This window comes from Chiloscyllium plagiosum, unplaced genomic scaffold, assembly GCF_037043375.1.
Source record: "Chiloscyllium plagiosum isolate Xiang-an unplaced genomic scaffold, Cpla_swu_hap1 HiC_scaffold_28, whole genome shotgun sequence".
Lineage (NCBI taxonomy): Eukaryota > Metazoa > Chordata > Chondrichthyes > Orectolobiformes > Hemiscylliidae > Chiloscyllium > Chiloscyllium plagiosum.
Genome location: NW_028270166.1, coordinates 12,159,694 through 12,187,521, shown reverse-complemented (window position 1 = coordinate 12,187,521; position 27,828 = coordinate 12,159,694). Strand labels below are relative to the sequence as shown.

At 42.7% G+C, this 27,828-nt stretch overlaps 2 long non-coding RNA genes across 2 annotated transcripts in view; one reads left to right on the top strand and one right to left on the bottom strand.

The window, feature by feature from the left end:
* LOC148142495 (uncharacterized) overlaps window positions 1-9,336 on the bottom strand; it is a 51,490-nt gene extending 42,154 nt beyond the window's left edge. The window contains exon 1 of the long non-coding RNA XR_015751894.1: window positions 9,222-9,336. This is a non-coding gene — a long non-coding RNA (uncharacterized LOC148142495). The remainder of the gene's footprint in view (window positions 1-9,221) is intronic.
* LOC148142494 (uncharacterized) overlaps window positions 1-27,828 on the top strand; it is a 168,979-nt gene that overhangs the window by 12,956 nt on the left and 128,195 nt on the right. The window lies entirely within an intron of this gene.

The window sequence follows — 27,828 nt, the reverse complement described above, 5'->3', positions numbered from 1 at the left end:
GCCCATATTTAGTGCAATACATAATACTCAGTTGGAGTCATCTGTTCTTACATATGCACACACGCACGTGCACACACACACACATACATGCGAGCATACACACACACAGCTTACAGTAAATTCAGTGTGTGATTTACAATTTCTGGTCTCCTTGTGGCAGGCCTATGTTTTGGGAACAGATTTGATGATGTAAAGTTGAAATGAGGTTCTTGTAAAGCAAAGGGTCCACAGCAGATTGTGAGATTTCTTGTAGTTAAATATCTAGGAGATTGATTCCCTGGTGAATTTTGAAATAGTCAGAGGTTAATTATTTGGCTACTTGATTTCTTACAGTGCATTTCAGAGTTTGGTTCTCAGACTGGCTGACAACTGATGGATTTACTGAGCCTGTGTTAATAAGAGCGAATCTGGACTCATTGAAGCTGGTTTCAGTCACATGGTCACTGGGTTTACATTTCTAATGGCCACCCAGGCTAATATGGATATGATCAGCCATTGTGGTACAGTGGGAGGTTGATAGTGGCTGTTGAATTTCCAACTTTGCTTTTTTCCAGTATGAAACAAGGAGACAGGCAGGTTGGAAATGCCATAATCCTTTTAATGTTGGCCCATCTTTAAAGAATAAGACATGCAACTTCCACTGATGATTGTAAGGTACTCTGACCTGTGACCATATTCATTGTGTATCTGTCAGAAACTTTAAAATCACACACCAGGTATAGTCCAACAGGTTTAATTGGAAGCACAAGCTTTCAGAGTGCTGCTCCTCCACAACCACCTGATGAAGGGGTGGTGCTCCGAAAGCTAGTGCTTCCAATTAAACCTGTTGGACTATAACCTGGTGTTGTGTGATTTTTAACTTTGTACACCCCAGTCCAACACCGACATCTCCAAATCATGTCAGAAACTTGATATGGTTTTCAGTCCAGACACTGACAGCCATATAGATTGGAGCAGGAATATTAACAGCATGCTTATTTCCAACTTTTAAAAGAATTGGAAGTACATAATGACATGCCTGTACTCGGCACATCAATAGAACACCATTTAGGGAGGAGGAGAGATTATGTGTAAGAGAATATATTTGGTGCTCAGGTGAAACAGGACAGGAGCGTACTTGTGGCAACAATGTGAAGATTTAGTGATTGGACTAAGAATATGCAATTCTGGTCTCCTGCTTACAGGAAGGATGTTGTGAAATGTGAAAGGGTTCCGAAAAGATTTACAAGGATGTTGCCAGGGTTGGAGGATTTGAGCGATAAGGAGAGGCTGAATAGGCTAGGCTGTTTTCCCTGGAGCGTCGGAGGCTGAACCTTATAGATGTTTGTATAAACAGGAGGGGCATGGATAGGATAATAGACAAAATCTTTTCCCTGGGTTGGGGGAGTCCAGAGCTAGAGGGCATAGGTTTAGGTGAGAGGGAAAAGATATAAAAGGGACCGAAGGGGTAACTTCTTCACACCGAGGGTGATGCGTGTAAGGAAGTGATGGAGGCTGGTACAATTACAACATTTAAAAGGCAACCGGATGGGTAAATGAACAGGAAGGGTTGAGAGGGATATGGGCCAAGTGCTGGCAAATGGGACTAGATTAGGTTTAGGATATCTGGTTGGCATGGACAAGTTGGACCGGAGGGACTGTTTTCATGCTGTACATCTCCATGACTCTATAAGCTGTTTATTTAATATATAATTACAGAACACTTTGACATAACAATTCTGAATGTAAAAATAATATTCTATCACCTATCTGGAAATCTGTGTCTTTTCATCCAAATGCTTCTTCACCTGCTGTTGCTCTATTCATGCCAAACAACTATCCATTTTGAAAGCATGTTTGCAATAATTGATTTAACGCAGTTAACTTAAATCCGTCACAGCATTCCTCAATCGAAGTTTTGTGGATGAATTATCATCCCCAGCAGTCAGACTTTAACGGAAAATCTTTGTTTGAACTTGGGGAAGCCTTGACTGTTTTACAGACTTGTGCTTAACCCCATGAATACTGGGGAAATGAATCAGTTTTCTCCCCACCCCTCAATTAGTTAACAAAATGCAAACTCAGAATACTTCTGGCTTGTCTGATGGCCCATGTTACAGATTGCTCTTTGCATGGGTCATTAATAAATCTGAATTGGAATACAGAAGAAATTTCTTTGTTTAGAGAATGTTTAAAATGTGGAATTTGATACCACAGGGAGTAGTTGGGGTAAATAGCATGGATCCATTTGAGGTGAGCTTAGATAAGTCGATTGGGGAGATATGAAATGATGCATTGCAGTAACTCACCAAGTCTCCTCCGACAGCACCTTCCAAACCCACAGCCTCTACCACCTGGAAGAATAAGGGTACAAAACTGCAAGGGAATACCACCATCTGCAAGTCCCCCTCCAGCCACACACCAGCCTGATGTAGAACTGTCTCCTCATTCTTTCATTGTCACTGGCTTGAAATTCTGGCAGTCACTCCCTAACAGCACTGTGCATCGAGAATGGCAGAAAACTAAGGAGGCAGCTCACCAGCATTTTCTCCAGAGCAGTTCAGAATAGGCACTAACTGCTGTCCCAGCAAATGATGCCAGATCTCAATCAAATTTAAAAAAAAAGATAAGATGGTTATACTCATTGTATTTGATGAAGAGGGAAGGGAGACGTTTCAGGTGGAACACAACACTGGCATGGAGCAGCTGAGCTAAATGGTCTGTTTTTTTTGCCGGGTGTCTGATATGTAACTCTGTGTTCTGTGCATGTATGGCACATGGAAAAATGTGCATGCTTCTCAATCCATAAAGATGGAAGGCTGGCTTTCAGCTGCTCATGATTAAATCGCCCTCTGTCCCTGAAATAATTATGTGTAATACTGGTTATTAGGGCTTGTGTGATTTCTAGATGTCCTGGATATGGGTGGAGTATGACAAAGGTTTACCAGACAGGTTCCTGTGGTAGCAGGACTGACATATAAACAGACACTGAATTGACACTGAATATTCATTGGAGTTTAGAGAATGAGGGGGGCTCACATAGAAACTTCTCAACATTTAACAGTACCAGACAGGGTAAACACAAGAAGGATGTTCCTTATAACGAGGGAAGGATATCATGGAAGTCCTACAATGTGGAAGTAGGCCATTTAGCCCATCAAGCCCACACTGATCCTCCAAAAAAAGCATTCACCCACCTACCCTTTAATCTTGCATTTCCTATGACTAATCCACCTAACCTGCACATCCTTGGATACTATGGGCAATTTAGGATGACAAATCCACCTCACCTGCACATCTTTAGACCATGGTAGGAAACCAGAGCACCCAAAGGAAGCCCACAAATACACAGGGAGAATGTGGAAACTCCACACCAACAATCACCCAAGGCTGGAATTGAACCTGGGTCCTTGGTTCTGTGAGGTAGCAGTGCTAACCACTGAGCCATCAAACCAGTAGAGCATTTAGGACTGAGGCAAGGAGAAATTTCTTCACCCAGAGAGTGGTGAGCCTGTGGAATTCTCCACCACAAAAAGTGGTTGAGGACAAAGCATTTAGTATTTTCAAGAAGTTTGGTAATTATATTTCGTAGGGCTAAAGGGATTAAAGGACACAGTTGTATGATCAGCCATGATCATATTAAATGGAGGAGCAGGCTCAGAGGGTTGATTGGCCTATGTCTTCTCTTACTTTCTTTGTTTCTGTGTTTCCCCTCTTTGATGATCCAGCAGAGCCTTTAACACATTTATTTATAAGTAACACTGCTGTTAAAGGAACACAAAGTGAAGCTTTGGTCACAATAGACTCAAACATGTGCTTCCAATTAAACCTGTTGGACTATAACCTGGTGTTGTGTGATTTTTAACCTCAAACATGTAGGATGTCATATCCCATCACTAAACTACCAGACCGTGTGCTCATAACGACACTACCTCCACTTGTCACAACAGCATGGTGGAAACATTGACTGTCGGCTGCATTACAAAGATGCACTGCAGGGTCTGATTTTAAACTGTGTTGGATGATCAATGCCCACTGAAGTTCAGTAAAGCTGGCCAAAGTGCCAGGGATCCAGGAACAAAATGCCAAAGGTCTCCCCCTCATTATTGCTGTAGGGAAGGGGATTGAGTCAGCACTAAGGCTTTCATAATAAAGTAGTCCACTTGCTTCCATGGGAGGGGAAGGAAGGATTTGAAACAGAATGATAACAGAAGACCACAGCAGCTGTAGAAATATGTCTCAGCATGATCCACTCCCTGGGAGACAATAGAAGGGAAATATTGGAGGAGGAGGCAAGATATTGCAATTCACAATCCAAGACTGAGGGAGAATGCACTGTGGGAGGAAAACATCAGTACTGAGGGAGCATGCTACTATTGGAGAGTCAATACTGAGGGAGTGCCACACTATGGAAGGGTCAATACTGAGGGAGGATGCACTGTGGGAGGGAACCCTCAGTACTGAGGGAGCACTCTACTATTGGAAAGTCAATACTGAGGGAGTGCCACACTATGGAAGGGTCAATACTGAGGGAGGATGCACTGTGGGAGGGAACCCTCAGTACTGAGGGAGCACTCTACTAGAGGAGAGTCAATGCTGAGGGAGTGCAGCTCTATCACAGAATCAGTACTGAGGCAGAATCATACTGTTGGAGGGACAATGCTAAGGAAGCACTAGACTGACAGAGCATCAGTACAGGGGAAAGTTTCACTGTCAGAAATGCAATATTTTAGATGGGATGTTAAATCAAGGCCCCATTTGTCCTTTTAAGAGTTGCACAAAAGATCTCTTAACACAATTTGAATTATTTGTTATTGCCTGTTAATTGTTACTTAGAGTCATAGAGATGTACAGCACAGAAACAGACCTTTCAGTTCAACTTGTCCATGCTGACCAGAGATCCTAAATTAATCTAGTCCCATTTGCCAGCATTTGGCCCTATCCCTCTAAACCCTTCCTATTTGTATACCCATCCAGATGCCTTTTAGATGTTGCAAAAAAAACAGCATATACGCACCACCCTCTATGTGAAAAAGTTGGCCCGCGGGTCCCTTTTATATCTTTCCCCTCTCACTTTAAACTCCCATAATCTAGAGAAAACGATCGTGGCTATTCACCCTATCTGTGCCCCTCATAATTTTATAAACCTCTACAAGGTCACCCCTCAACCTCCGATGCTCTAGGGAAAATAGCCTCAGGTTAACTGTTCCCTCTTACTTATGCTAATGTCATTAGCACCTAGCTGCTGCATTTGCACTGTGTCTGGTGTGGGTTTTATGATTTCAGTGTTTTACTTGGCCAATGTACCCAGCATCCCTTGCTACTTGTTTCGTATTTGTCCCTGCCCTTCCAGTTTCAGCTGGTGTAGAATTGTTCTGACTGGGCGGGGGCATGTTGTTTCTATATCGACTCAGTGACTATAACACTGTTTGCAGCCAACAGTCAGTAAGCACATCCTCAGGACAAGATAGTCACTGTTAGATTTGCGCTGTTCCGTACGGAAGTAAGGCATTGCCCCAGGGGGGATGACCATTGTGACCAGGCCAGGAACTGACAAAGCTCATCAAATCTGCAGCTGGCAGGGTCAAAAGTCAGCTAGCACTGGACTCAATCTCAAGACCATAGGGACACAAAGGAAACAATTTCACTGTCGTCTTACCATTCATGGCACAAGCAGATTAATAGAATTCGATTAACCTCTTCAGTCTGACAGATAACCATAAAGTCTTCCTGCTCACTCTTACACTGAGATTGATATCGGCATGCACTTTTACACACAAAAGAGAGTGGAAGTCTGAAATTCTGCCCCACAAAAGGATGAATGATGGGACAATTGGAGCTTTCAAAGCTGAGATCGAGTGATATTTGTTGTGGAAAAATATCAATATGGATCATGAGCGGGCCAATGAAGATACAAAGTAAGGTCGGTTTGGATCTAATTCAGTGGGGGTGCAGGTCCCGAGGCTTGTATGGTCTAGTCATACTTAAAAATCACACAATACCAGTTTGTCATCCAGCAGGTTTTTTGGAAGCCACGGTGCTCCGAAAGCTAGTGCTTCCAAATAATCCTGTTGGACTATAACCTGGTGTTGTGTGATTTTTAACTTTGTCCACCCCAGTCCAACACTGGCTCCTCCACATCAAGGTTGAGTCATGTGAATGCAACTCAGGAATCTTAGGCTGCACAAATTAGAATTCTATGGAACTAAGGAGGGAAACTGAGCAAGTCGACGTTGTAGATTTCAAAGCACATCTTTACCATTACTACATTTTCATTAAAGACCCCACAATGGTTGTTTACAGGAGGAGTAGTCTGCATCTTGACTGATGTCAACCAGCACCACTAAATTCACCTACTGACTCATTGTATTTTAGATTAGATTAGATTCCCTACAGTGTGGAATCACGCCCTTTGGCCCAACCAGTCCACACCGACCCTCTGAAGAATAACCCACCCCAACCCATTTCCCTCTGACTAATGCACCTAGCACTATGGGCAATTTAGCATGGCCGATTCACCTAATCTGCACAGCTTTGGACTGTGGGAGGGAACCAGAGCACCCAGGGGAAACCCACGCAGACACAGGGAGAATGTGCAAACTCCACACAAACAGTCACCCAAGCTGGAATTGAACCTGGGACCCTGGTGCTCCGAGGCAGCAGTGCTAACCACTGAGCCACTGTATGGGATCTTGCTCTACACAAAATGGCTTGCCATGTTTATTTTCCTTAACAGCAGTTATTTTAAGACAAAGTAATTCACTGTGCATTTTGACTGCCTCCCACATTGGCTACTCATAAACCAGAGATCACCAATAAAACTCTGTTGCCTGAGTACTTAATCATGTCAAGTCCCATTACCCACTCCCGAAATGTTTGTCACTGACACATTTTGGCTCCCAATCAGGCACTGCCTTCATTTTAAGATGTTTAATCTTTGATTCCAAGTCCTTTTGTAGCCTCACCACTCCACCCCTCCCAACCTGTGTCACTTTCTTCTGCCCTACAATTTTCAGCTCTACAGCCATCCAGCTCTACACCTTTTAATTGTTTCCAGTATCGTCAACTTTATTTGTTTAACAAAGAAACATTTCTTATTAAGGCATCATATCACCTTCATCGGCTCCGCTAAAGGGCAGCTGCAGTTATCTAGAATCTTGTCACTTCATCCAGCTCCTCAATACAAGCTTAAATTCCCAACATCAACGCTGACCACAGATCGATGGAGACTAACCACAGATTTACCATTAGTTCTATTTTAAAGTTTCCACTTTGCCTCCACCACTACCCTTGTCTTAATCCTCACCACGACATCCACTCTTGTCTGTCAACTTCTCCCTTGATCGTAGCAGACACACAGACAGTGAGTCAGGACCATATAGTGTGTAGTCAGGTGTCCTTTCAGGCCTCATTAAAAGAATGTCATATTGAGACCAGAGCCATACCATGCCGATCCATTCCGTTACAATTACAGCTGCATGACACGTTGCGTGACAGAAAAGGCCAGCGATGGTAAGCAGTGATTGACAGAAGATACAATGATGAAGCTGGGCTGAGTCCCAGAGGCAAACATTTATCTGATGTGTCAGGAAAGGTCAAAATGAAAGATGTATTATAAACACGTGGAAAATAGCAGCGAGGTTTTACAATGCTTTTTTGGGGGATTTTGTTTCCAATAAGGCTTTTATGCGATGAGCTCTAAATGACCTTTATAGAACGGAACAGATTCTGATTTAACTTACTTTCTTTGACTAGAAGCGAGGTCAGGTAGAAAGTCAATAGGACTACCAGAGTATTACTACAATGAGTAACATTTCTGAATACATGGATAGAACTTTGTTTTGAAAGAAGGCATTTAAGATTAGGGCAGGAAAATAGCAGCAGTAACTAGCCTAAGGGCAGATAATGCAACAATGTACAAGTGGCACCACTGACTTTATTCCTACATATGGAAATACAAACATTCAGTGGCTTTCTCATATTTTTTTTCAAATTCTGTCTATCTCTGACCCTTTTGGGCTGTATGTTACATTCATAAATCTGGTGCACTGCACCTACATGTCTCACCACGACCCTGGTGTAATCCCACTCCCCTCTTGACTCTGAACCAACCTTAACTAAGGCAGAACAATATCTGTTTGACAATATAAAGTCCTCCTGCTAGTCTCTCAAATTAAAGAAGGTGAGGGGACATGGAAATTGGCAGTTGTCCGCCATTTAGTTAACATAAAGCTCTTGTCAGGAGACAATCAGGAGATCTGGGTTCAAGTCCCAACTGTGCCATAAGGTGTGGCACAATCTGTCCATACAAGTTGGTTGAAAGTAAAAACCGACGTTTGCAATTTTTTGCTGCATTTTGAGGCCGTCGGGTGTGAAAAGGTTTGGCCTTTTTTTACAGCAGCTATGAGGTGGCAGTACAAAGGTGGAAGAAAAGACCAGTCACCAGGCTGCTAGTCGAATGTACTAAGTTGTAACTGCAGGTGTAGATGAAATTCTCTGAATTTTTATTTTTAAGTCATGCTTTTTCCCCTCATTTTTGAGCCTTCAGTAAAAAAAATCTGATTTTTAGAGTAGGAGGCCATTAAACATGGAGGCCAGAGGGCCCACAATCCCAATTTGGTTCAAAGTCCCCTCACCCTTAACACCTCCCTATTTCTGTAATTGTTTCCAATCCAAAATCCTCTCTGAGATCTGTACTCAGCCAATTCTGGTCTCCTAAACATTTTGATTTTAACTGTTCTACTCCGGGTCGCCGTGCCTTTAACTGTCCAAGGCCCAAGCTCTGAAATTTCCTATCTTAGCCTCTTGTCTTTGTCTTTTTCATCCATTAAGTCGTCCCTTAAAACCTAAGCTCCTCGAACAAACCTTTGGGCATCTTTCCCTGCATCTCCTTTTGGTGGTTCAGTGTCAGAAAATGCTGGTAACGCATCCACCAAAAGCCCCAGGATGTCTAACATGTTTCAGGTGCTATACAAATGCAAATTGCAAATGTTCCTTGCCGTTATTTGAGGGAGGAACATTGGACAATGCTCATATCAGCCTCATTCAGCACTTGCGATACTTGCACCGAAATGCCGGCTTATAACAAAGTACGTAGAAAAGTTGTTCTTGATGGTTTTGTGGCCAAGGCAATAACAGCTACGACAATAGATCTTGACACTGCATGCAAACAATTATCAGGTTTGACATTCCTCATCTTAACAAGGACAGAAAGGAAAATGAAAGCACAAACTATTACTTACTCTCAATGCCGCAGTGACAAAAGGCAGAACTGGGTTGAATCTGCATGTATAACAAGCCCACCTAAAAGGAACAAGGACTGGTGAACAATGTAATAAAACAAACATTGTAGTAAACACCATTCAGCCGTAGGTAATCAGTGGATTCATCTGTAATGCAGCTGGCCTTTCACACACATTAAAAAACAAATCTCACATAAAACCACTGTAGGTCTTCAACTCAACTGATTGCATAACACTTTTACGGACTCTGTATTATTTACAGATTTTTTTTAATGGGTGTCTGTGAGCTGTAAAATCATTGGGCGAGAATAGGAATTATAACACCATACTGCTTCCAGGCTGCCCTGTTCTTGGAGCCAGTGGGAGAATGGGCAGGGAGTGACAATCGTGTGAACAGTGCACCAACAAGACCACATGTGCAAGTTTGACTTCAGACAAGGAGGTGTAACTACCTGGGGGATATTTTAACTCTTGGAAATTCTATTCCTGTTCCCTCTATAACAATGCTTCCCGCCAGCTGAGTAGAAGCCAGACATAACTAATTCCATTAATAGTTGAAGGGCCAGGCTGGGTGTAACCGATGAGGATGCAGAGCGAAAGCTGGAACTTTGCCATTGACACAAAGGGAAACACTCACATTTATTGTGCCTTTCACAACCACAGGACGTCCCAGAACACTTTAAAGTCAATGAAGCCGAGTCACTGCTGTAATGTAGGAAAATTACAACACTTGCACATTCACACATTGAGTACACTTGTAAAACATTGAATTTATAGGCCAAGTATTGTAGTTGAGCTGTGAAGCTGATGGATGTGGAAATACAAGCCACAGATTTGATTGGGACTAACTTACAAATATAAGGTCTTGCAAACTGACAAAAAAAACATGGAGCCTGATGTTTGGATATCATAGAGGCATGTCATTGAACACAAATATAAAATATGGGTTATCTGCAAAAAAGAGTTTGATTTAGGGTGTAGGTTTGTTCACTGAGCTGTAGGTTTGCTATCCCAGACATTTCATTAGCTGGCTAAGTTACATCATCAGTAACAACCTCTCAGTGAAGCAAAGCTGTTGTCTCCTGCTTTCTATTTATATCTTTCTCCTGGATGGGGTTCCAGGGGTTTGTGGTGATGTCATTTCCTGTTCTATCAATCCCTCAGAAAACAAACAGGAAGTGACATCACCACAAACCCCAGGAACCCCATCCAGGAGAAAGATATAAATAGAAAGCAGGAGACAGCAGCTTTGCTTCATTTGGAGGTTACCATTGATGATGTTACCTAGCCAGGTAATGAAATGTCTGGATATCAAACCTACACCCTAAACCTCACCCTGAGCTACAAACCTTCACAAACCTTGCAAAAAGGGTTTGGATTGGTGTCAGGCAGATTTCATTAAAATAAGGCAGGGTCTGGCCAAAATAGATTGGGAACAGTGACTTGAGGTAACCCTAGAACAGAACAGTGAGAGGTGTTCAAAGAGGTTATTGGGAGAAGATGGTGCATTACTGTGAGTTGGTTAGATAGATTATATGCAGAGCCTCTCAAACTCAAAAATCCATCCCCACCCTGGCAATGTTTTTCTACAAGTCTAGATTAGAGTGGTCTTGGAAAAGCACAGCAGGTCAGGCAACATGCGAGGAGCAAGCGTATTGACATTTTGGGCATAAGCCTGATGAAGGACTTATGTCTGAAACGTCGATTCTCCTGCTCCTCGGATGTTCCTGACCTGCTGTACTTTTCCAGCACCACATTCTCGACAACCTTAAACAGCAGCTAAGCAGTAAGCTGTTTTTGTGAGTAATAATTCAGTCAGGGCATCCACCAGTGGAAGACCAACAATGTCGATGTAAGGGAGGAAGAGCTAGTGGGACATCTTCATGGAAAACAAAGACTTGCATTTTTGTAGCATTTTTCATGGGCTGTATATATGGACACCTCCTCAAGATGGAGCACAAAATCAGACAGCTGCATTTTAACTCATATCTGTGAAGGGTCTGTCTAATTTAATTGTTACTTGTGTACATAGATGTATGATTTGTCAACTGATTTGGAACCATTCTAAAATGTGGCCTTGACTAATAGCTCAGGAACAACTTACACATCAGATCCCAACCAGTATTTTTATTCCAACCTTCCCAAAGCAATGACACTGCATTCTCAAATTATTCCCACATCAATATCCTCAAACATTAATCATTTATGTGGCACAAATTAGTCTCATAATCCACAACACTCCATTCCTCTTTTCAAACAGGCAGTACTCATATAAGACAAGTTCCAGCTATCCAGAATCCAGACAATTGTTTAACTATTAAAAATTCAATTGAGCTCACAGATGCCATATATGTACACACTTTGGGAACATGCAATCTGTTTTTCATGACCAAAGTATTCACAGTCAATGAAGTACAATTGAAGTCGGCAGGAAGTATGTAGGAAACACAGCAGCCAATTTGGACATGCCAACAACATGACAACCTGTTTTCATTCTGAGATGTTGCTTGGTCAGAATACTTCTGTTCACCTTTGATACCTACTTGCAATCTCAGCAGAAAGACCAACATACCTTCAATGAAGTGCCAACCTTATTTTGTGTTGAAGCCCTGGAGTAGGATTCTAACCCACATCTTCATGACTGACAGGTAAGGATGTTGCTATCTGAGCCATGACTGTCAGGCTGTGAGATGGAGGATCTTGTGAAACACAGTCACTGACCTGGACGTGTTAAAATAATCGAGTTGATGTAACTGGTGAAGGATGTGGCTGTCCACACTACTGTCAATGTTTACTGGCACCTGTTACAGCTGTTCTAGCTTTGGAAAGCAAAAGGTCAATCCAAGTCAATAATGAGGACCCTTTCTTGATTCTGACTAATTCCTTTGATTGTTGTCTTCTTGGCCTCAATTATTGCAATAATACTGATTTTCCAAACTTGCTTATTTTCTTACTCCTGTGTTTTAGGTCCAGGAACACCTCCACATATTTCCTGCTGACAGAGGCAGCAAATCATTATTGTCACTGACATAAAGAAAGGATGGACTAAACAGCTTGCTTTGATGTTCAAATCCTTATAATTCTAAGACTCATTGGACCCACTCCCATTCAACCTCTAAATTGTCGGGCCCTTTACCCTTTTAGTCTTTCCTTTCTCTTATGATCTTCCAGCTTCTTAAAACTTAAAGGTAGGGTCATGGAAACATGACAATTTATTTCCCATCCTCACTGCCCTTATTGGCCTCCTGTACTGTAGTCCTCAGCCCCTTACCAATCGTTCTCAGCAATAATTCTTATCAGTTTGGAAGCAAACACAGTGTGAGACAACAAGGAATGACAAATCCACTTTAGTGCTAAAGCGCTTGATACCTCACTTAAAAGAAAACGTAAATTGTTTATCATGTAGTTTACATTATTGCTATAATTGCGTTTCTGTGTCTCTGATAGCTTTGACTGTGATACGAATTTCTAATTACAAGCCCAATATCCCTTTGTATTCATTTAGTTTCAGTAATGAATAGAAATTATTTACTAAATATAATCATATCACAAGCTAGTATAAATGTGACAGATTTAATTAGACTAATGCATTTTATATTACCCCCAAGCCTTTCACGTGTCATAGGTCTTCTTGTGTGGATAATAAAAATGTTTAATTACTTTATTTACCAGAAGAGGTGTTTTTGTGAGCTTGTTTGTATTGCAAAGTACCAAAGATGAAAGAGGATCACATCTCTAGTGTCTGTCTGGGTGGTAGCTAATTTGACAATTCAAAGCAGAACAATTTGATAGGTTGAGGCACGTAAGGGCACTCAGCAAGGACACAGCTAATGTGCAAGGCCATATCTTGCGTTTGGAATGGTCTACAAGTTCAGTTCCAATGAATTCAACTATTCCCAAGTTCAGTTCCTACTATTCAGGTTCAACAAGGTCAGGGCTTACAGTCGCTAGAGGTCCTTGTTTCAGACAAATCAGGAAGACCCTACTTTTGATCTCTGAATTAACCTAAGGTAGTAAAACTGCACTGTCATTAACATTGATGGGTGTGGGTTTAATAAGGGGTCAAATCAAGCCAGCCCACCAGTCCCAATTGCTATCAGAAGGATAGGATCAGTGTGCCACAAACCTCCAAACCAAATCACCTGTTGACTATTCATTGTCTAAGCTCTCAAATGCTGAGCTCCTTCACCTCAATAGTTAAGCTCTATAATAAGATCAGATCTACTCTCAGATGAGTAAATGTTAGCAGGTTTTATTGAATATAACTTACTACAAGGGATGGTAAGAGAAGACATCTCTGTGACCCTAATAGACTCTGGTTCCAGTTCCATGGAATCTTCTGCTAATATCTGCTCATATATGTGCTTACGAGCTTGTCTTAGAGTAAAGGTATGGATAATCCTTTATTTCTACATCTTCTGCCAAGTCTTCTCTCAAAATATTAACTTCACAAGCTATTTATCCATACATCCTCCAGACTTCTCAAGCCCCCTCACCTCCCTGAGTCTCTATACTTTACAGGGACAGACTGCAGGGTGATTTCACCAATCTCCTTGAATGTATCTGCAGCAGCAGCAGCATTGCAAGGTGTCAAAGGTCAGCGCATGTCAAACTGCATCCCTGAGAGTCTCTAGCCCCTCTCTCTGTCACTGGTGACTGTATTGTCATTGCTTTTTCCTGATGTTCAGTCTATGCAAGCATCCATCTACTGGCTTGGGTTTTTTTTAGCAAGCTAAAGGCACTCCTGCTTCTTTGTATGACATCATTTGGTCCTCAGATAAGGTTCAATTTCAATAGCTGCAGCTTTGTAATCATAGTACAGTCTTGCTGATCATCTCTGAGCTATACTTGCATTCACTGGTTCAGTACGGGCAGGTTTGTGGTACATGTACTTCTGCTTAAAGGTGCCCTATAAAGTTCTCTTTTCTGTCTTCGCTGGTCATTATCCAGGGCTGTGACGCTTGATTCCAGAACATGGGAAAAGGAGGGACGTTGAGTTCTCAGCCTGTGCCCATCAAAAGCTGGAATAGGGTGGAACCATTCTGCAACATGTCAGCTCAGCAGAGCTAAACGAAAATGTTCATTCTTTCTCAGAAGTTTTTCAATGGTATGTACCACTTGCTAGGCTTTGATGTGGGTTTGTGGGTACCTTAGTGAGATCCATTGGTAAAAGCTGTCCTACAAAGTATACCTGGTAATAGGGAAGGCAAACTGAATGTTTATTACTGAAACTGTGTTGCTGGAAAGGCACAGCAGGTCAGGCAGCATCCAAGGAACAGGAGAATCAATGTTTCTGGCATGAGCCCTTCTTCAGGAATGAGGAAAGTGTGTCCAGGGCTCATGTCCGAAACGTCGATTCTCCTGTTCCTTGGATGCTGCCTGACCTGCTGTGCTTTTCCAGCAACACGTTTTCAGCTCTGATCTCCAGCACCTGCAGTCCTCACTTTCTCCTGAATGTTTATTACTAAGGAATAAAGTATCAAAATAGGGAACTCTTACTAAAACTATACAAAAGACTCGTCAGACCACAGCTGGTATACTGGATCCATTTGGACTCCTTATCCAAGGAAAGAGAAGCTGGCATTGGAGGCCAATACCAATTATGGAGGGACTGCCCTACAAGGGGAAGTTGAGTCCAAGAAAAATAGCCTCGGTCTATTCAGCCTCTCCCTATAGCTCAAACCCTCCAACTCTGGCAGCACTCTTTTCTGCATCCATTCAAGTTTACACATTCTTCCTATAGAAGATTAGATTAGATTACATACAGTGTGGAAACAGGCCCTTCGGCGCAACCCACCCATACCTCTACATTTACCCCTTACCTAACACTACGGGCAATTTAGCATGGCCAATTCACCTGACCTGCACATCTTTGGATTGTGGGAGGAAACCGGAGCACCCGGAGGAAACCCACGCAGACACGGGGAGAACGTGCAAACTCCACACAGTCAGTCGCCTGAGGCGGGAATTGAACCCGGGTCTCTGGCGCTGTGAGGCAGCAGTGCTAACCACTGTGCCACCGTGCCACCCACGAAGAGTGAACAGAATTGCATGCTGTGTTCCAAAAGTGCCTCACCAATGTACTGTATAGTCACAACATGACCTCCCAACTCTTATAATCAGATCCCTTTATTGCAATCTCACTGCTAAATATCTGATAAATGAGTAAACTCAAGCTCTTTACTGCCTGATCCAAATGCGCTGATTCTCTTTCAAAAGCGCTTGTAATGTCCCAAATAGCTAGGTCCAGAGTCACTTCAAAAACCTGTCAGAGCTACAATTGAGACAAATGTTACCAAAGGTTCTTCACTCATTCTTTACAAGCTGCACAATTAATTTAATATTATGTAAGTTGTTCCAGGGACAACTAAAAAGGCAATTATCCTCAGACTGTTTATGTCAACTCTGATTGAATGAACAAATGTTTGAGCGTTTCCATTCACATACACCGGTCGAGTTTCTGTACCAACATTGACCTCATGCTAGTGATTGATTTCTAAGGAATCACTCCCTCCTATGAGACGTGCCATGGGTTCTTCAGGTCTTCATAAAAGCTGAGGCTAGAGCCTTTTCCACAAATGTGCATTAATACATAATGGTAAGGCTACAGCACAGCATGCTCTGAGTTGTGCAGGTTCCAACTTGTTAGCAGAACATCAACACATGACTACTGAGTCACAGTGATGTTATCTTAGAGACTAATCTCTACATCCACTTGACCATAAGGCCATAAGATATAGGAACAGAATTAGGCCATTCAGCGCATCGAGGCTGCTTCAACACTCAATCATGGATAATGTTTCTCAGCCCCATTCTACTGCCTTCTCCCCATAATCTTTGACTCCCTTACTAATGAAGAACCTATATATCTCTGTCTTAAAGACACTCAATGACCTGGCTTCCACAGCCCTCAGCAGCAATGCATTCCACAGACTAACCACCCCCTGGCTGAAGAAATTCCTCTTCATCCCAGTTCTAAAGGTTCATCCCTTCACACTGAAGCTACACTCTTGAATCCTAGTCTCTTCTATTAGTGGAAACATCTCCTCCATGTCCTCTCAAGTTTACTAACATCCTTCCTATACAAGGACAACCAGAATTGTATGCCGTATTCTGAAAGTGGCTTCGCCAAAGTCTTGTACAGCCACAACATGACCGCCCAACTCCTATACTCTGAACCTTTTCTTGCAAACCAGGTCTCTGCATGTAAGTTTCAATCAGATACCCCTCATCCTTCTAAACTCCACCAAGTACAGACTCAGAGTCCTCAACCACCCCTTATATGACAAACCCTTCACCCCTGGGATTATTCTTGTAAAGCTCCTCTGGATTCCCTCCAACACCATCACATCCTTCCTTAGATACTGCTCACAATGTTCTAAATGTGGTCTGACCAGAAGCTTATTGATTCATGTGCTTGTTCACATATGGGGATGGAATCGGTATTTGAGTAAATTCAGGTCAATCTTTTGCACCTTAAGTGCATCACAAGTTGTCACCCACTTACCTTTCCAACCAGCCAATGCTACTTGAATTAGAAAAAGAGATGTTAAGTGTGACAGCAGTTGTTTAATGGTTGTGTTTAATTATACACAGGTAACACACATTTGCCTGGAGGCCCACTGAAGATGTTACCTAGTAGGGTGACGAAACGTCTAGCTCAGCGAGCAAACTTACATCCAGAATTTTTTTAAATGTATATATTTATTGAAGGAATTTTTTGCTCTTTTACAAAAAACAAACCAAAAAAAGTTATACGAGTACAAAAATACAGAAAGGTAGAAATACTATCATAATATGATATTACATTATAGTAACATTGACAATAAGCTGCCTACTATTCTTCAAGATACAGTCGTTTCATATTTCATATTCCATTCCTGAAGAAGGGCTTATGCCCGAAATGTCGATTCTCCTGTTCCCTGGATGCTGCCTGACCTGCTGCACTTTTCCAGCAACACATTTTCAGCTCGTTTCATATTTACTTCACTTAACCCAAATTAGTATAAACTTGAATTAAATAAAATAACATTCAATTAAATTACAATCCACTAAAATTAAATTACATTACATTGTACTATATTACACTACTCCACTCGCCGCATTTCCATCAAGGCTCCTGTCCTCGGGAGCAACAGTTATTATATTCGTATTTACTAGGCCTCCACCCCCTCCCACTCCCCCAGGGTCCACGGACAACCATATACGGCCCTCGTAGCTATTTAAAGGCCATAATCAGTACTGCTGACAGATTCATGTCTATGTAATTTAGAAAGGGCCACTATGTCTTATAAAATTGTTCCGTTCCGTGGCACACCGTACTTGTCAGGTAATCTTGAAGGACATGCTCCATCACTAGTCTGTGCCACCCTGCAACACCTGGAGGCTTTTCTGATATCCAATTCATTAGGATGTCTTTCCTCACACAACGTGTAAGGATATTGAATAACCTTTTCCAGTGCTCACCCAGAGAGGGAAGATTCGGTAGTCCAAAAAGGAGGGACACTGGATCCTTCCTAACCTCCATTCCAGGTCCTCTCCAGCTCACTCACTGTGGTCCCCCAGTATCTGTGGATCTTGTAACAGGACCAAAAGCAATGTGTAAGGGTGCCAATTCTGTTTTTACATTTGGGACGTTTTGGAGAAGATCCTTTCTTAAACTTTGCTAACCTCTCTGGTGCTATATGGGCCCTGTAGAGGATCTTCAATTGCATCGATTGTGTCTTATTGCATATTGAAATTTTCTTTATATTCCCTCATATATCCTCCCATGTTGCCGATGAGATTTTTCCCCTAACTCCTGACTCCAGATCTCGTGGAGTCTCTCCATATCCCCCAAGGCGCTCCCTCTCTCCAGATGATATATGGTACTAACTGAGAGACTGCCCCCACATCGGAGCACTCTACATTCTATATCCAACTTGTAGGGCTGGGTCAAGAGTGTGGTCTTCTTCTGTACATAATCCCTAACCTGGAAATATCGGAAAAGGTCCCTATTAGGGATTCCGTATTTTTGACCTAAATGGCTGAAAGACATTAAGACCTCTCCTTCAAATAAATCTCTCAGACAGGAGATTCCTTTACTCTCCCGTACTCTGAAGCCAAAGTCCATTGACCCCAGTCTAAATCCTGGGGCTCTCACTAATGGGGTGAACGGTGAACTCTTAAGCAAATTGCCCTCGCCCTGCCGCATTATCCTCCATGCTTTCACCATATTTATGATAATCGGACTCTCACAGTGCTCAACCACAGATCTCATCTTATCCATGAGCAGTAAGTTTATGGGGGGACATCTCGCCTGCGAGGCCTCTACATCAAGCCATATCAACTTCGGGTCACTGCACATCCATTCGCCTACATATGACAACAGGGCACCTATTTGGTATCTCTTCAGATCTGGGAGGTCCACCACCACCCCCCACCACCCCAATATCCTGCAGACGTTGCAACTTGGTAAATTTAATTAGGGGGCACCTCCAGCACCATGAACCAAGCCATGCTGTAAACCTCTGCAGCACCTGTTTGGGTAATAACCACGGGAGCATCCTTATTGCATATAACAACCAAGGAAGAACGTTCATTTTAATCAAGGCTATATGGCCAAGCCATGATATGGGTGGTTCTTCCCATCGCTGCAAGGCCTGCTTTATCTTCTCAAACAGTTGCACAAAGTTAACTCCGTACAACTGTTGGAAGGTAGGGGTAATAAAAATTCCCAGATAGAGAAAATCTTTCTGCAACCACCTAAAAGGAAACTCCATTCCGTCCTCCAGCTTCGGTACTTCCACCCATCTCCCCAGGGGCATGACTTCCGATTTTGTGAAATTTATCCTGTATCCCGAAAAACTGCTGAATAATTTAAATTTTTGTATTAGCCAAGGTATGGACTTTTCGGGGTTAGCCAAAAACAGACGGACATCGTCCTCAGAGAGAGATTTTGTGTTCCCCATCTCCCGCCTTTGGTGCCATTATTTCAGGGTCCTTTCAGATGGCCTCTGCTCATGGTTCAAGTACCAAGGTAAACAGCATTGGCAATAGGGGACATCCCTGTCAACTGCCCCTTTCCCCCACACCAAAATTGCTCAATTTAACCCCATTCATGATAACCGCTGCCTTGGGGTCTCTATATAACACTGCCACCCACCTGGCAAAGGCCCATCCCAGACCAAAATGATCTAGAACAGCAAAGACATGTTCCACCCAATCAAAAGCCTTTTCTGCATCCAGGGAGATCACCAAGCCCGGAATCACTCTCTGCTGACATATTTGCACCTACCTGGCTTATCCCCATTTTCAAACAGCCTTTGCTTTGCAAAGGAGACCCCTCTCTTCACTACTTGTGTGTGCTCTGAGTCCAGAGCAGCCTGGAGAGCCATGACCCATTGCAATGTAACCACAGATGGTCTAGTGTAATATGTCAATTCGGCTGCCTTCAGCGGGCCTCGAGCATCTGCTGCTGCTCTCCTCTCTGCCTCCTTCTCCTTGTCGAATATTAAATAATCATACCCCTTAAGAACGCTTTGGTGGTCTCTCAGAGCACTGATGGATTACTGGCTGTACCCAGATTGATGTCCCAATAAATCCTGAACTCCCTTGTGATATACTGTTCATAGTTGCCATCCTTCAACAGAAACGGATCCATGTGCCAGTGCCATGTGCCTACTCCACTACCTTTGGTCTTAACATCTAAATACACCACCACATGGTCCGAAATAATTATGCTCCCAATCCTGCAGACCAAGACCAAGTCTAAATAAACTGACAGAATAAAGAACATATCGATTCTTGTGTGGCACTTGTGCAAGTTGGAGTAAAAGGTAAAATCCCTCCCATTCGAGTGGAGGCACCTCCACACATCCACTGACCCCAATTCCTCACACAAGTCCACTAACCATATAGACTGCTGTGGTGTAACCAACAGCCCTCTTGGCATCCTGTCTACCCCAGGGTCCATGAGACATTTAAAGTCTCCTCCTATAATCGTATGATGCACCCCAAGAGCTATTAATTTAGAGACAGCATCAACTAAACGTTTGAGCGGATGTGCTGAGGGAGGCAGTAAATGTTCAGGGTGCCATACTCTTCTCCATGTATCAGAGCCTTGAGAATGATGAACCATCCATATTCATCCTTGATTTGATCTTTCACCTGAAATGAGAGGTTCCTTCTTACCAATATGGCCACCCCTCTGCTTTCGGAGGAAAGGAATATCTCATCGTATCCCCCCTGTTGTAACTTCAAATGTTCCCTATCAGTCAAATGTGTTTCTTGCAACAGCGCGATGTCAGCTCTCTCCTTGCTAAGATTTGAGAACACCTTTTTCGTTTTAATGGGGGAGTGGCTCCCCTTTATATTCCAGGTGGACCACCTGAACAGATTGTTAGTCATGACTGCACGCTACAGCCCGCGGTCCCCCGCATTCAGGGTACGATGAGTGGAAAAAACACAGACTTTATCAAATCTAAAGACTATTCCTCCAAACACTAAAAAAACTAACCTCTACTCCTAACTTAAACAAATAAACACAACGAAACACAAATCTCCAGAGATCTCCCCCGACGCCCATAGGGGGCATTCACTCCCAACCATCCCAGCACCTTCCAGTTAAGGCCGCACCCCAAACCCAAGCAATGGGAAAAAAACATATTATTTACACTCCTATAAGTTAACAATGGAGTTGGACCAAGTGGATACCCTCAGGGTGATTGAGGCCTCCAGTGACCTGTGGGCACCTGACGTGAGGGTTGTTCACTGTAACTTCTTTTTAATTTACTTGTGGGACATGAGCACCAATGGCTGGCCAGCATTTGTTGTCCATGCCTAACTGCCCTTCAGAAGGTAGTGGTGAGTTTCTTGAACCGCTACAGTCCACAGGCTGCAGGAAGTCCTCTAATGTTATTAGGGAGAGAGTTCCATGACTTTGACCCAGCAACAGTGAAGGAATGGCAATATATTTCCAAGTCAGGATAGGGAGTGGCTTGGAGCAGAACATGAAGACGGTGGTGTTCCCATGTATCTGCTGCCCTTGTCTTGCTAGATGGAAGTAGTCACACGTTTGTAGGGATTCATGGGAGTATACCATCAACCTGGGAAATGCTGTTTAAGTTATTAAGTTTCCTTTAAAGTTTGAATACTTTTTGTTACAATGGGTTAATAGCGCCCCTTTCCAATAGGGCATTTAATCATTTACGGGCTTTTCAATAGAGGAGGAAAATAAATAGGATCAAATTGAAACTCTGGTTGTTGGGTTGGGGGGATACATGTTTGTTATGTGTATTACTATAATTAAAAGCCAATGAAACCATGTATGCATTGGCCCCAGTCCTGTCCTTCACCACCGTGCTTCAGCCTGGCATTGAAAATAGTGGAGTGAAAGAGCATTATAAAACGGAGACAAAAAAACAATAATTTATTTTAAAAAGGTGCTCGAACAAATGCTGTTTTTAAGCAAAACCTCTTCATTAGCAGGCTGCCCATCAGCAAGCAAAGACCTTAACAGTATGTCTTTTGTTGACCTGGGTCATTCCTTGATCCCTGGTTTAGGCTAGCTGAAGTTTCACTCAACAGACATGCTTTGAGTGAAGCTGACAGATTTGCTAATCGCTAATGTTCCAATAGATGCATGCACTCACCAAGGCTAATTGGTCATTGTTTGAAATCAGTTTGTTGAAATTCGTTGACACATTTCCCCCTTAAACATATTCTCGTGGGCTTTGTAGCTAGTAATAGCACGTACAGGAAGATTAATGATAATTAGTCTGGAAGTTATTTGTTCCATATGGAGTGCAATGATTGGGTAATTCATTTTGTGCTTTTGCAGATACAACACAACAACATGCATCTTTGGGCATCTCCACTTCAGGCCCCATGGCATTTGTTCTGTTTGAGGAGTGGTTTGTCTCATCAATTGAGAGTACACTGAGACAGCTGTTCTTCAGCAGACTGCTAAACAGGGTCTCGTCTTCAGTACTGTGTGAGCAATCTGTTACAGAGGCTCATGCCTCGTCTTCAACATTTTTACTGCAGATCTTTTCGCATGTGTCTTAAAAAAAATTAAATGTGTAAATAAGCCACAGTGATATTGCTGCTCAGGGTGTTGTGGTATCAGACATCAATAGCCCAGGGGTAGTGTTGTGAAAATTAACAACAGGTGGGAAGGAATTTTTCTAAATACCGTCACACCACTCCCCGCTCCCCTCTCACATGATGTTCAAGTTACTTCAACAGATGAGTTGGTTACTCAGTTGGCTAGATAGCTGGTTTGGGGTGAGAACAGTAGAGGCTCAGTTCTTATGCTGTTTGAGGTTACAATGAAGGACTCCCTTCTCAAACTTGTCTGAGGTGTGGTAACCCTCAGGATAAATCATCACTGGTTATCTCTCTCTTGCGTGAGAGAGCAGATCCCTGGGACTAAGCACACTTTACTTCAATGGTTGTAACAATGTCTAGGAGGCAAGACAAGTAATTTGCTGGTTTTGCACTCGAAGCCAATTTGATTCACCGCTCTGATCGATGTACATCTTTGGGCAATAGGGCACCAAGGCTGAGGGGGATCAGGATGTGTGCTTTGTAACATTGCAACATGTAAAATTCTGACAAGACTTAATGGGATACATGCCTCAAAGCTGTTTCCCCTTGGCTGGAGGGTCTGTACCTCAGTAAAGGGGATTACTATCAAAATAAGGATGTAGCCATTTTAAACTGTGACATTTCACTCAGACCATTATGAATCCTAGAAATTCTCTGACCCAGAGGGTTGTGAAATCTCAGTCAATGAGCATATTCAAGGCCAGGATTGATGGATTCTTCAGATTTGAGTGAATAAAGGAATCTGGTGATCAGGTGAGAAAGTCAAGCTGTGGATGAGGTAAGGATTGATAGTACTAAATGGTGAAATGAGCTCAAGGGATCATAAGGCTTACTTCTGCTCCAATTTCTTATATGTTATTAATGTAATTACTTTAACATCATAGGATGCTAGACGCTTTCCATCTTAATAAAGGAGAGTGCTGTTGTATTAAGTAGTGACCTGAAAGATTTAATATGACACCTTTATATACCTCCATATGCTTGGATATATAGGATATTCCCTGGCAAGATCTAGTCATTGTGTCATATATAGCCGATAGTTAGTCTTTTTTTTATTATTGCGACACAGGATGCAGGTGTCGCTGCTGAGGCCAGCATTCATTGCCCATCCTTTATTATCTTTAGGACACTTAAGAGTCAACCAAATTACTGTGAGTCTGGAGCCACATGTAGGCCCGACCGGATAAGGACAACAGATTTCCATCCCTAAAAGACATTAGTGAGCCAGATGGGCTTTTCCAATAATTGGCAATGGTTTCAGGGTCGTCCTTAATTCCACATTCTTTTGAACCGTGACTTAGTTTAGACATAATTTGATCTCTTAGGAGATATCCATACATCTTACTAAATGTAGCTAATCAGTTTAGGTGTTACTGTAACTTTAGTCTACAATCGGCCAGTTCATGTTATTCAAGCATAAACCTTTTCTGCCGAAGATTAGGTAAAGGTTAATCCTTTACCACTTAATATGGAGCATGCCCTGCAGGTTGGTATTAGAAGGGCTGGTGGCAGCAAATCTACCCAAAGACGCTGCTTGTTGGACGCTGCCTGAACTGCTGTGCTCTTCCAGCACCACTGATCCAGAAACTGATCACAGCCAAGTGCCATCTGTAGACACTTCTTACCATTTGGCACATTGTTCATTTTGCAGCAAAACCTACATTAATGAATGTCAAACAAAGGTTGCTGGTAAAAAGCAAGAAACATGCACAACTTTACTATTGTCTCATTGTTGAAGAGTGGGATTGGTGGATGAAACACTCCCACTCCTGCCCGAGCAGTAAATCATAGAATCCCTTCAGTGTGGTAGCAGGCTATTCAGCCCATCAAGTCCACACCAACCCTCCAAAGAGCATTCCACCCTGACACCCTTCCCCTGTTATCCTGCATTTCCTATGGCCAATCCATCTAATCGGCACATCTTTGGACTGTGAGAGGAAACAGGAGCACCCAGAGGAAATCCACACAAGCATGAGGAGAACATGCAAACTCTACACAGACAGTCACCTGAGGGTGGAATCAAACACGGGTCCCTGGTGTTGTGAGACAGCAGTGGTAACCACTGAGCCGCTATGGCACCCGTAAGTTACCACATGCATATGATAGTCCCTTCCTAATTGTTCAATGGAAATTTGATCACTTTGATGTGGCCCACAAAAATGAGTCTCCAGAGCCTAGGGTGGCAGATGTGAAAAGAAAGATGTAACCTTCCTCCTTTCCCAGTCAGTGTTGACTGCACATCATTCACTGCCCTCCTTTATTTCCAACTGGAGAGTCTGGCACCAGAGAGAGTCATCTCAGAACAATGGGGTGCCAATTTAAGACTGAGATGAGGAAGAATTTCTTCTCTTCAGGGGTTGAGAGTCTTTGGAACTCCTTGTCACAGAGAGCAGTGGAGGCAGAGTCCCTGTTTATACTTAAGGCTGAGCTAGTTGGGGGAAACCAAGGGTTACAGGAAAAAGGCAAGAAGGTGAACCTGAGAAATATCAGATCACCTGTGATCCTATTGAATGGCCAAACAGGCTTGAGGGGCAGAACAGCCTGCTCATGTTCCTATTTCTTATGGCCTTTGCGGTTTTACAATGAAACACAATGCATTCTACAGTACAGTCTTGTGGATGAACCACAAATACACTAGGATGATGAATTTAATCCATGCAGCCTATGAAATCGCAACCAGTTCTCTCATGCACTGGGCATTTCCCATTCACTGTCTGGCAGGAGAGCAGAATAATGAGGAGTGAAGCAGATACACATTCTACTGGACGAAGCTAATGAACTGCGGCGTGCAGTTGCTATTAAAATGTAGCCATGCACACTTAAAAGTCTGGCTTGGGGATTCTGTATAAACGTTATTGTTTTGTAAGTTGAAGGACAAACTGGCATTAATTTATGATCAAAGGACCTTCGTATGTCATTAAAACCAATGTGGTTTTAATTCCAAGGAAGTGCCTTTATCGGTGGCACAGAGCTACTTGAGTGAAGTTCACGAGTTGAATCAAACCAAGAAGCAACAGCGTAAATCCACAAGGGTTTTTTTTATCTCACTTCTCCTTCGTAATGTCTTGCAGATGTGAAGAGCTGTATTTTGTGCAAGGGCAGGCAAGAACAAAACAAAGCCAGGGAAATCGACCAATCTTAAGATCTGTCTTCTCTCATCACAAATTATTTTCCTGCATGACAGATGAAAAGGCCAATTAAGCTTTGATGCTGTGATTAAATGCCAAAGGGGAAAGTACAAGATGAATTCATCCTTTTAATAGTAAAACGAAAAAAAATCTCGCGCCCATTTTCATTTGGCAAGATATAGACGTGCAGCTGAGAGCCTTGTCTCTTGCTGTGTCTCCCTTAATTGTGAGTGTGTGAATGTGGTTTGACTTTATTAAAGTTAATGTGCTAAAGGATAGAACAACAAGATATCACCTATCTATAACTGATGCTTCTTTCTACCTAAAGTCACATTTGTTTAATTTCCCTTTTAAAATTAGGGATGTCATTTCAAATGATCTCATAATGTATTAAAGTAACTCTGGTCAAATAACAGAGGTGGGTAAGCACCCCAGTTTAAGTTGGTGTGTGTGTCTATGTGTTCATGTGAGTTTGTGTGTATTTGTGGGTTTGAGCGTGTGTTTGTGTGTCTGTGGGTATATGTGTATGTGTTTGTGTGTGTGTGTGCTTGAGTGTTTGCAAGTGTGTGTGTGTGTGATGTGTCTGCATAAGTGTTTTTACGTATGTATGAGTGAGTGTCTGTCTGTATCTGTGTGAGTGTGTGTCTGTATGTGAGTGTGATGTGTCGGTGTGTGTGCATACACATGTATCTGCATGTGTGACTGTTACATCTGTGTGTGTGTCTGTGAATTAATGTGTGTGTGCATGTACGTGCACATGTGTGAGTCAGCATCTTTTTGTGTGAATCTATGTGTGTGTATGTTTGTGTGTGTCTGAGTGGATATGTATGTGAGTGTTTGTGTATGAGTGAGTGTGTATGAGTGGGTTTGTGTGTGTATGAGTGAGTGTGTATGAGTGGGTTTGTGTGTGTGTGAGTGTGTTTGTGCATAAATGTGTTTGTGTATGAGTGAGTGTGTGAATGTGCTTGTGTCTGAGTGAGTGTGTATGAGTGGGTTTGTGCATAAATGTGTTTGTGTATAGTGAGTGTGTGAGTGGGTTTGTACGTGAATGTGTTTGTGTATGAGTGAGTGTGTGAGTGTGTTTGTGTATGAGTGAGTGTGTGTATGCCTGTGTGTTTGTGTATGAGTGAGTGTGTGTGAGTGGGGTTGTGCATGGATGTGTTTGTGTATGAGTGAGTGTGTGTGAGTGGGGTTGTGCATGGATGTGTTTGTGTATGAGTGAGTATGTGAGAGTGGGTTTGTGCGTGAATGTGTTTGTGTATGAGTGAGTGTGTGTGAGTGGGTTTGTGCATGAATGTGTTTGTATATGAGTAAGTGTGTGAGAGTGGGTTTGTTCATGAATGTGTTTGTGTGTGAGTGAGTGTGTGAGAGTGGGTTTGTTCATGAATGTGTTTGTGTGTGAGTGAGTGTGTGAGAGTGGGTTTGGTGTGAATGTGTTTGTGTATGAGTGAGTGTGTGTGAGTGGGTTTGTGTGTGAGTATGTGGCTGTGTTTGTGTGGAGATGGCGAGTCTGCAGGGCAGTGTCTCATCTTGATGTCAATCTCAGTTCATTCGTGTTTGTTGTTGTCAGCTTTCCCCCTTCAGTTCCAATGAATATTGTAGTTTCACATGATTCAGTAGCTTCATCTCTCACTCAAACCCCAACTTTCACTTCATCTCGGCAGATAGAGGGCCATTAGCAAGATTCCCAGCCTGAAGCAGGCTCTCCTTTGGCTGCTCCCTTCTCCATTCATTTCTATACTTAGCTGGTGAAACACCTCACTCAGAGAGTGGCCTCTTAATTGTATTTGGCTTACACAACCAAGGGGAGTCTCCATCTTGTCTTTACTCAGTAGTATGTCTAGTTAGGTAGTGATTACCAGCACGTTTGCTCTTCTGTAGTTCTGGGAGTTTAAGAACACTTGTGACCTTCCTATTATCCGCAGCTGCACCAATAGGAATTTTGTTCCTAATCTCACATCTAATGATTTTGCCGTCAATATTAATTGGCGTGGTCAGAAATTGGACACACACTATATAAAGACAGTCATTCCTCTAAATCCGAGCATTCAGTTTTCGTGAATTCGCCTATCCATGCCAAAAAAAAGTAACCAATTAATCAACATTCACAAGTTGATCGATGAAGGAAGGGCTGTAGATATCATACATATGGACTTTAGTAAGGCGTTTCCCCATGGTAAACTAATGGAGAAAGTGAAGTCACATGGTGTGTAGGGTGTTCTAGCTCAGTGGATAAAGAACTGGTTGAGCAACAGGAGACAGAGAGTAGTAGTTGAAGGGAATTTCTCGAAATGGAGAAAGGTGACCAGTGGTGTTCCACAGGGGTCAGTGCTGGGGCCACTGTTGTTTGTGATATACATAAATGATCTGGAAGGGACAATGTTGGTATG